Genomic DNA, 8181 nt, shown 5'->3' on the forward strand with positions numbered 1-8181 from the left:
GTTGATGTCAGCATGTAGTTTTTTTTAAATTTTTGTTTGTGGTTTGTCTATTAAGCAAAGGGAGTTATCCAGGTACCTGAAACAATATAATATGTTGTATTCTTGTGTTAATATTTTTGAGAAAATGATCTATTAAATGTGGTTTACAAAAATTTTCTCTGTTTTCATGGTAATAATACCACCCAACAACGTGTCTTTAACTTGTCCATGAACCTCCCCACAGAACAGTTGAACCAAATCTCAAATCAGCTGATCACCAAAGCTCTCATCCAGTATCTAATAGCTACAACTCAAATCACTAACCCCTACCCCCCCCCCCCCCCCCCCCACACACACACACACAAAAAAACCATATACAGGGTGATACACAGGAGACGGACGGTTTTGAACTGTGTAGTACTGAGGGCGCGGTGGTGGAAGGTGGTCGTGCTGGGGATAGTTCTTATCCACACAAGACGCCATTTCATTTACTCTGTCACTATGGAGCACTGGGACTTGCAACGTCGAGTGTTTGTCTATGACAATTTCGTTAAAAGTGGTGATTGGTTGGTTGGTTTGGGGGATTCAAGGGACCAGACTGCGACGGTCATCGGTCCCTTTTTCCAAATACTAAAGATACCCACAGAGAATAAGAAACGTTCAACAGAATAGTAGACAGACGACACAGAACAAGAGAAACGTAGACAAGGAGCAGACAAAACGAAATAAAATCACACAGAGTGTGACGGTGGTTGGCCGACCATAGGAACAAAAAAAGGAGAAGACAACCACCGAGAGACACATTTAAAACTCAGTTTAAAATCGTAGGCCAAAGGCCCGAATCAACACATAAAACATAGCAAACACTCAAATTAAATGATAAAAAACCCCTGCCCGAATAAAATGTAAAACTAAGCATGCCATGGCAGAGTCATCAGTTAAAAGGGCAGGGAGCGTATCAGGCAGCGCAAATGTCTTCCTGACCACAGCTAAAAGGGGACACGCCAACAAAATGTGGGCCACTGTCAAAGCTGCCCCGCAACGACATAGAGGAGGGTCCTCTCGACACAGTAAATAACTGGGTGTCAGCCGGATGTGGCCAATGCGGAGCCGACGAGGAACAACTGAATCTCTGCAAGTGGCTCGCATGGATGACCGCCACACACCCGTCGTCGCCTTGATAGGACGGAGTTTGTTTGGCGTGGGCAGATTGCGCCATTCAGTGTCCCAAAGCGAAAGAACTTCGCGGCGTAAGACTGCCCACAAATAAGACTCCGGGAGGCCAAACTCCAGAGAAGGTTTACTGGTGGCCTCTTTCGCCAGGCGGTCAACATTTTCATTGCCGGGTATCCCAACATGGCCAGGGGTCTATACAAAGACGAGAGATCGGCCGCAACGGGCAAGAGCATGCAGGGACGCCTGGATAGCCATCACCAGACGAGAACGAGGGAAACACTGGTCGAGAGCTCGTAAACCGCTCAGGTAATCGCTACAGATAACGAAGGACTCACCTGAGCACGAGCGGTTATACTCTAGGGCTCGAAAGATGGCGACCAGCTCAGCAGTGTAAACGCTGCAGCCAGCCGGCAATGAACGTTGTTCGGAATGGTCCTCTAGAGTTAGCACATAACCGACACGACCAGCAACCATCGAACCGTCAGTGTAAAACACTCCAGAGCCCTGATACGTGGCTACGATGGAATAAAAGCGGCGGCGGAAGGCCTCTGGAGGGACTGAGTCCTTCGGGCCCTGTGCCAATTCGAGCCGAAGGCAAGGGCGAGGCACACACCACGGGGGTGTTTGCAGAGGGGCTCGGAAAGGAGGTGGAACAGGGAAAGCCCCAAGCCTGGAGAGAAGCTCTTTGACGTGGACGACGATCGGACAACCCGACCGGGGCCGACCGAGATGGACGACTGACTGCGGGAACAGGAGACAATAATTTGATGCCCGGGCAAGCTAAAAACATGGGCAGCATAAGCAGCCAGTAATTGTTGGCGTCGTAACCGCAGTGGAGGGACACCTGCCTCCACAAGTATGCTGTCCACAGGGCTGGTCCAGAAAGCACCAGTGGCAAGGCATATCCCGCTGTGGAGGATTGGGTCCAACACCCGCAATGCAGATGGGGATACTGAGCCATAAGCCAGGCTCCCATAATCCAGACGGGACTGGATTAACACCTGGTATAGCCGTAAGGGTAGACCGGTCGGCGCCCCAGTGGGTGTGGCTCAAGCATCGTATAGCATTTAGATGCCGCCAACACATCTGTTTAAGTTGCCGAATATGAGGCAGCCAAGTCAACCGGACATCAAAAACCACCCCCAAAAACCTATGTGACTCCACCACAGCAAGAAGTTCGCCATCAAGGTAAAGCCGCTGCTCCGGATGAACAGTGCGTCGCCGGCAGAAATGCGTAACGCAGGTCTTGGCTGCCGAAAACTGAAAGGCATGTGCTACAGCCCAAGACTGCGCCTTGTGGATAGCGCCTTTCACGTACAACTCTCTCGCGGATTGTAAAATTGTTGCTCTCTGGTTTATTTATTCTCTTTGTAACAACACATTTACGAAAAGAGTTACGTGAAATACTTTTAGCAATGCTGTGCTTTGCTTTTCTTTATCATCATTACCCTTTAGCGGAATAAAATGTATATATGGAAGTCTTATTGTTCTGTATCTGGCCTACAATTTAAGGAACGATTTTTCGTAACTGCAACTCATGCTAAGAATCAATATATCTTCCCTACTTCATAGTGATTAAAAGTTGAAATTACTTTGTTATGAGCACTGATGTTACAGTCCATGTGATCGTTCAAAAACACAAGTTCGCAGTGGATTTTATTTCTCGTTAAAATGCTATTTCATACCACGACTAGCCCAAGAACATGAGACTCTCATTAAAAAATACGTTGTCACTATAAAGTTTGCCAGATCAGAACGGAGCACAGCAAGATTCCTATCAGATTCTGAAGGTACATTAAATTATTTGCACTGTAAATTATATCCTATCAGCAGCCCGCGTCAATCTGCAACACATCATAAAATCTGCTGATCTTCACTGCCAGTCTGGGAGCTAAAAGAAATAATATTATTTTACTATTATTTTACCGCTTCCTTGCGGTATGCTCGACTATATTGTAAGTCGTTTAAATACGCCGCGGCAGCGGCTCTTCGTTCTCCACGCAGCTCAGCACCACAGATAATATTTATATAACTGAAAAATGTCTCAACAGGATGGGATAATATGCAAGCAAGCTTAACAATAAATAATACAAGTTTTCATTTAAACAACTCTATTAAAACCTTTAAATATCTCAGTGATTACAGACCTTTGTGAATTCACACGTAATGGCGTACATTGCTTAGTCTCGACAAAAGAATGCTACACTAGCGTTCGCTACTACGACACAGGATGTCTTACTCGTTCGACTCCCAGATGAAGAAGACAAAGACATTCATATTCAACACGTATTATATATTAGTTCCTTTTTTAATCTCTGTTTAAAATTTATCTTCTGTGTCGGTTTTATTACTCGCCGACGCAGACGTTTTCAGAAATAAATAATAATAAAAAATACAGAATTTTATACAATGACACAATATGATACATCTAATTCTCTAATTACTACATAATATATTGTTTTTGTTTCTCTAGACGTTACACGCCCTGAAGCTGACGTTCAGCGGCTGCAATGCCAATAGAGCTATAGTAAAGGCAGAAGTCGTCAGCATACAAGGACAGCTGAGACAGACGTTCCCACCGCCGCAGCGAGCCCGTTAATTGCTATTAAAAACAGGCAGACACTTAAAACAGATCCCTGTGGCACTCCGTTCTCCTGAACTCTGAAGGAGCTATGTGAGGCTGCGACTTGCACGCGGAAGGTTCGATGCGACAGAAAATTTCGGATGAAAATCGGCATTGGACCGCGAAGACTCCATTCATGAAGCGTATAAAGGATGTGATGACACCATGTCGTATCGTACGCCATCCGCATGTCGAAAAAGACAGTGTCCAGGTGCTGACGGCGGGCAAAGGCGGTACGGATGGCCGACTCCAGGCTCACCAGATTGTCGGCGGTGGAGCGGCCTTTATGGAACCCACCCTGAGACGGAGCCAGAAGGCCCCGAGACTCCAGTACCCAATTCAAGCGCCGGCTCACCATCCGTTCAAGTAACTTGCAAAGAACGTTGGTGAGGCTAATGGGACGGTAGCTGTCCACCTCCAAAGGGTTCTTGCCAGGTTTCAGAATGGGGATAACAATACTTTCCCGCCATTGCGACGGAAACTCACCCTCGACCCAAATACGGTTGTAAAGATCGAGGAGCCGTCGCTGGCAGTCCACTGAAAGTCGTTTCAGCATCTGACAGTGGATGCGATCTGGCCCAGGAGCGGTATCAAGGAAAGCGGCTAGGGCACTGCGAAATTCCCACTCACTGAATGAAACATTGTACGATTCTGGATGGTGGGAGCGAAACGAAAGGCTCCGACGTTCCATGCGCTCTCTAATGGAGCAGAAGGCGAGTGGGTAATTCGCAGAAGCGGAACTCAGAGCAAAATGCTCTGCCAAGCAGTTTGCAATGACGTCGGAGTCAGTACAAACTGCTCCATTCAGTGAGAGCGCTCGGACGCTGACAGGGGTTCGACAGCCATAGAGGCGTCGAATCTTGGCCCAGACCTGTGATGGAGAGACATGGAGGCCAATGGTGGAAACATACCGCTCCCAGCACTCCTGTTTGCGTTGGCGGATAAGGCAGCGGGCCCACGCACGCAGCCGTTGGAAGGCAATGAGGTGTTCTATGGAGGGATGTCGCTTGTGACGCTGGAGCACCCGCCGGCGATCTTTAATAGCTTCAGCGATCTCAGGCGACCCCCAAGGCACAGTCCTCCGCCGATGGGACCCAGAAGAACGGGGAATGGCAGATTCTGCGGTAGGAACGATGCTGGTGGTGACTGAGTGAACCACTGCATCAATGTCGTCATTAGAGAGAGGCTCAGTGGCGGCAATGGAGGAGAAAAAGTCCCAGTGAGCCTTATTCATAGCCCATCTGCTGGGGCGCCGAGAAGAGTGACGCCCTGGCAGTGACAGAAAGATCTGAAAGTGGTCACTACCACACAGGTCGTCATGCACACTCCATTGACCAGACAGTAAGAGGCTAGGGCTGCAGATCAAAAGGACAATGGCGGAGTAAGTGCCATGCGCCACACTGAAGTGTGTGCAGGCATCATCATTTAAAATCGAAAGATCGACCTGTTGCCACTGACCCACCCCACAGAGGGTTATGGGCGATGAAGTCGCACAGTAACAAGAAAGGTGGCGGCAATTGGGCTAGCAGCGCAGCCAGGACATGCTGCGCGACATCACCATCCGATGGAAGGTAAAGACTGGAGACGGTAACAGCCTCTAAAGGTGTTTGTAGAGGGACGGACTCGCTGTGAAGAGAGTGAAGGACATAGATGCAGACGCCACCAGACATCCTTTCATAAGCTGCCCGGTTCTTATAATAACCCCGATAGCCACAGAGGGTGGGGGTTCGCATCGCTGGAAACCAAGTTTCCTGAAGAGCAATGCAGAAAAAAGGGTGAAGGTTGATAAATTGTTGGAGCTCAGCTAGATGATGGAAGAATCCGCTGCAGTTCCATCGGAGGATGATATTGTCCATGACTGAGAAAGGCGTGAAGGGACTGGGAAGGCAGTTTATGCCGCTTGTTCACTCGATGCCACCGATTCAGTACCAGCGCGAGTGACGTCCATGGTGTCTGAGGGACCGGCGAGATGCAGGTCTTCAGCAGACGCCAGAATCTCGACTTCATCCTCAGACGTGGAGCTTGTTGGAAGTGGTGGGACGGGTGCCACCGCACTGTCGTGAATTTTACGAACCTTTTTCTTCTTCCGTGTCTCCCTCTGTGCCTTTGGTGGATCAGGCTGGGAGGGCTTCACTGGGTCAGTCTCAGGGACTGACGACGACCGGGAGACCTGGCGTCCAGCGACCGGTGGTTGTTTCAGCCACTTGCGAGTGTCCGCTTTTAAACCGGTCGGAACTTGCGACGGGAGGTCCCCAAGTGACCCCTTCCTGGGGAGAGGAGCCGAAGAAGTCTTACTCCTCTCCGGCTGGGAAGCAGAAACTGATGTCCCCGATGGTTGGGGGGGGGGGGGGGGTGTGTTGCTCCTGAAGTAGATGGAGCAGGAGCAACAGCGAGTGAAGTGCCCCCCACCATCAAGGGGGCAGGAGTGGTCCTCTGGCTCTGAGGGCTGACTGTGTGTGGTGCAGCAATGGGAACTGTAGCAGGAGTGACAGTGGCGGCATAAGAAGACGTCACGCGGACTGGATGAAGTCGTTCATATTTACGCTTAGCCTCAGTGTAGGTCAGTCTATCCAGGGTCTTGTATTCCAATATTTTACTTTCTTTGTGTAGAATCTTACAGTCCGGCGAACAAGGGGGATGGTGCTCACTGCAGTTGACACAGATGGGAGGCGGGGCACATGGAGTATCAGGATGGGATGGTCGACCACAATCGCGACATATGAGACTGGAAGCACAGCGAGAAGACATATGGCCGAACTTGCAACACTTGAAGCACCGCATCGGGGGAGGGATATATGGCTTGACATCACAACGGTACACCATCACCTTGACCTTCTCAGGTAACGTGTCACCCTCGAAGGCCAAGATGAAGGCACCGGTGGCAACTTGGTGATCCCTGGGACCCAAGTGAATGCGCCGGACGAAATGGACACCTCGTCGCTCTAAGTTGGCGTGCAGCTCGTCATCGGACTTTAAAAGAAGATCTCTGTGAAAAATAATGCCCTGGACCATATTTAAGCTTTTATGCTGGTTGATAGTAACAGAAACATCCCCCAGCTTCGTACAAGCGAGCAAGGCTCGTGACGGGGCAGAGGATGCTGTTTTTATTAAGACTGACCCTGACCACATTTTGGACAAGCCCTCCACCTCCCTGAACTTGTCCTCTAAATGTTCTACAAAGAACTGAGGCTTCACAGACACAAAGGATTCCCCGTCAGCTCTGGTACAGACGAGATACTGGGGCGAATACCTGTCACTGTCATTCATAGACTTTCGTTCCTCCCATGGTGTGCCCAGGGAGGGGAACGATTTGGGGTCATACACATTAGCCCTAAAGTGAGCTTTGGAACGCTTACAGACTGCTGGTGGCGGGCCACCAGCAAGAGAAGATGTGCCACGCTTCATTGCGTGTCATCCACCCTGATGCCACCTACTCCGACCAAGAGCCCTCCCCAGGGGCTCCACCCAGCCACAGCAAAGGCCACCTGGCAGGATGGCCATTGCCGGGAGTCCTGATGCCCCAGGGAGATGGGCACCTACTCCTTGGCATGCGTGGGGAGTTAACGGCGCAGGCATCAGTAGAGCGATCCCTGTGTTGTCAGGGGGCTACAACCAACAGGGTACATGGCGGCCCGACCACAACGGACTGGCTACCGTGCAGGATATTAGGTGCCATAATGTCCATGGTCGTCGTCTCCGCAAAAAAGCAACACTACATTGTGCATAGTGAAAATTGCACCCAGGAACACATCCTCGCCCAAGAGATGGAGAACGAGCGGGACGGCAATGCGACGGCGAGAAAGCTGGCTAGAGGTCTTAATGCATGATGGACAAAATGCACCATGTAAGGCGCCCTTCCCCAATTGGCTCGCTCTGCGGAAGAATTTGGAAAGATGGAGGTCAAACCCAACAGAGGACCATCACATAAAGGCCGAAATGTTTGAGACTCCTTTTAGTCGCCTCTTACGACAGGCAGGAATACCGCGGGCCTATTCTTACCCCCGAACCCGCAGGGGGTAAAAGTGGTGAGCCTACTATTGCTATGCAGCGATTGTTTCGTGCGCGGTTTAATGTCGGTCGACATTGAGCTGTTCCGAGCCGTCACACAATCATCAGATGGGTGGAAAACTTCAGATCAACTGCAAACATACTGGATAAGAAGCATCCTGGCCCGAGACGCAGAGTAACGACACCAGAAAATGTTGAAAGGGTAAGGCAAGCGGCAGTCAGAAGCCCAGGACGGTCAGCTAGACGTCGTGCTAGTGAGTTACGAATCATAAGTGAATCGGTTAGACGAATTTTGCATAAAGAATCAAAATTCCATCCCTACAAAATGCTCATTGTCCAACAACCTTAGGTTCAAAATGGTTAAAATGGCTCTGGGCATTATGGAACTCCACATC

Source organism: Schistocerca piceifrons, chromosome 6, assembly GCF_021461385.2.
Source record: "Schistocerca piceifrons isolate TAMUIC-IGC-003096 chromosome 6, iqSchPice1.1, whole genome shotgun sequence".
Lineage (NCBI taxonomy): Eukaryota > Metazoa > Arthropoda > Insecta > Orthoptera > Acrididae > Schistocerca > Schistocerca piceifrons.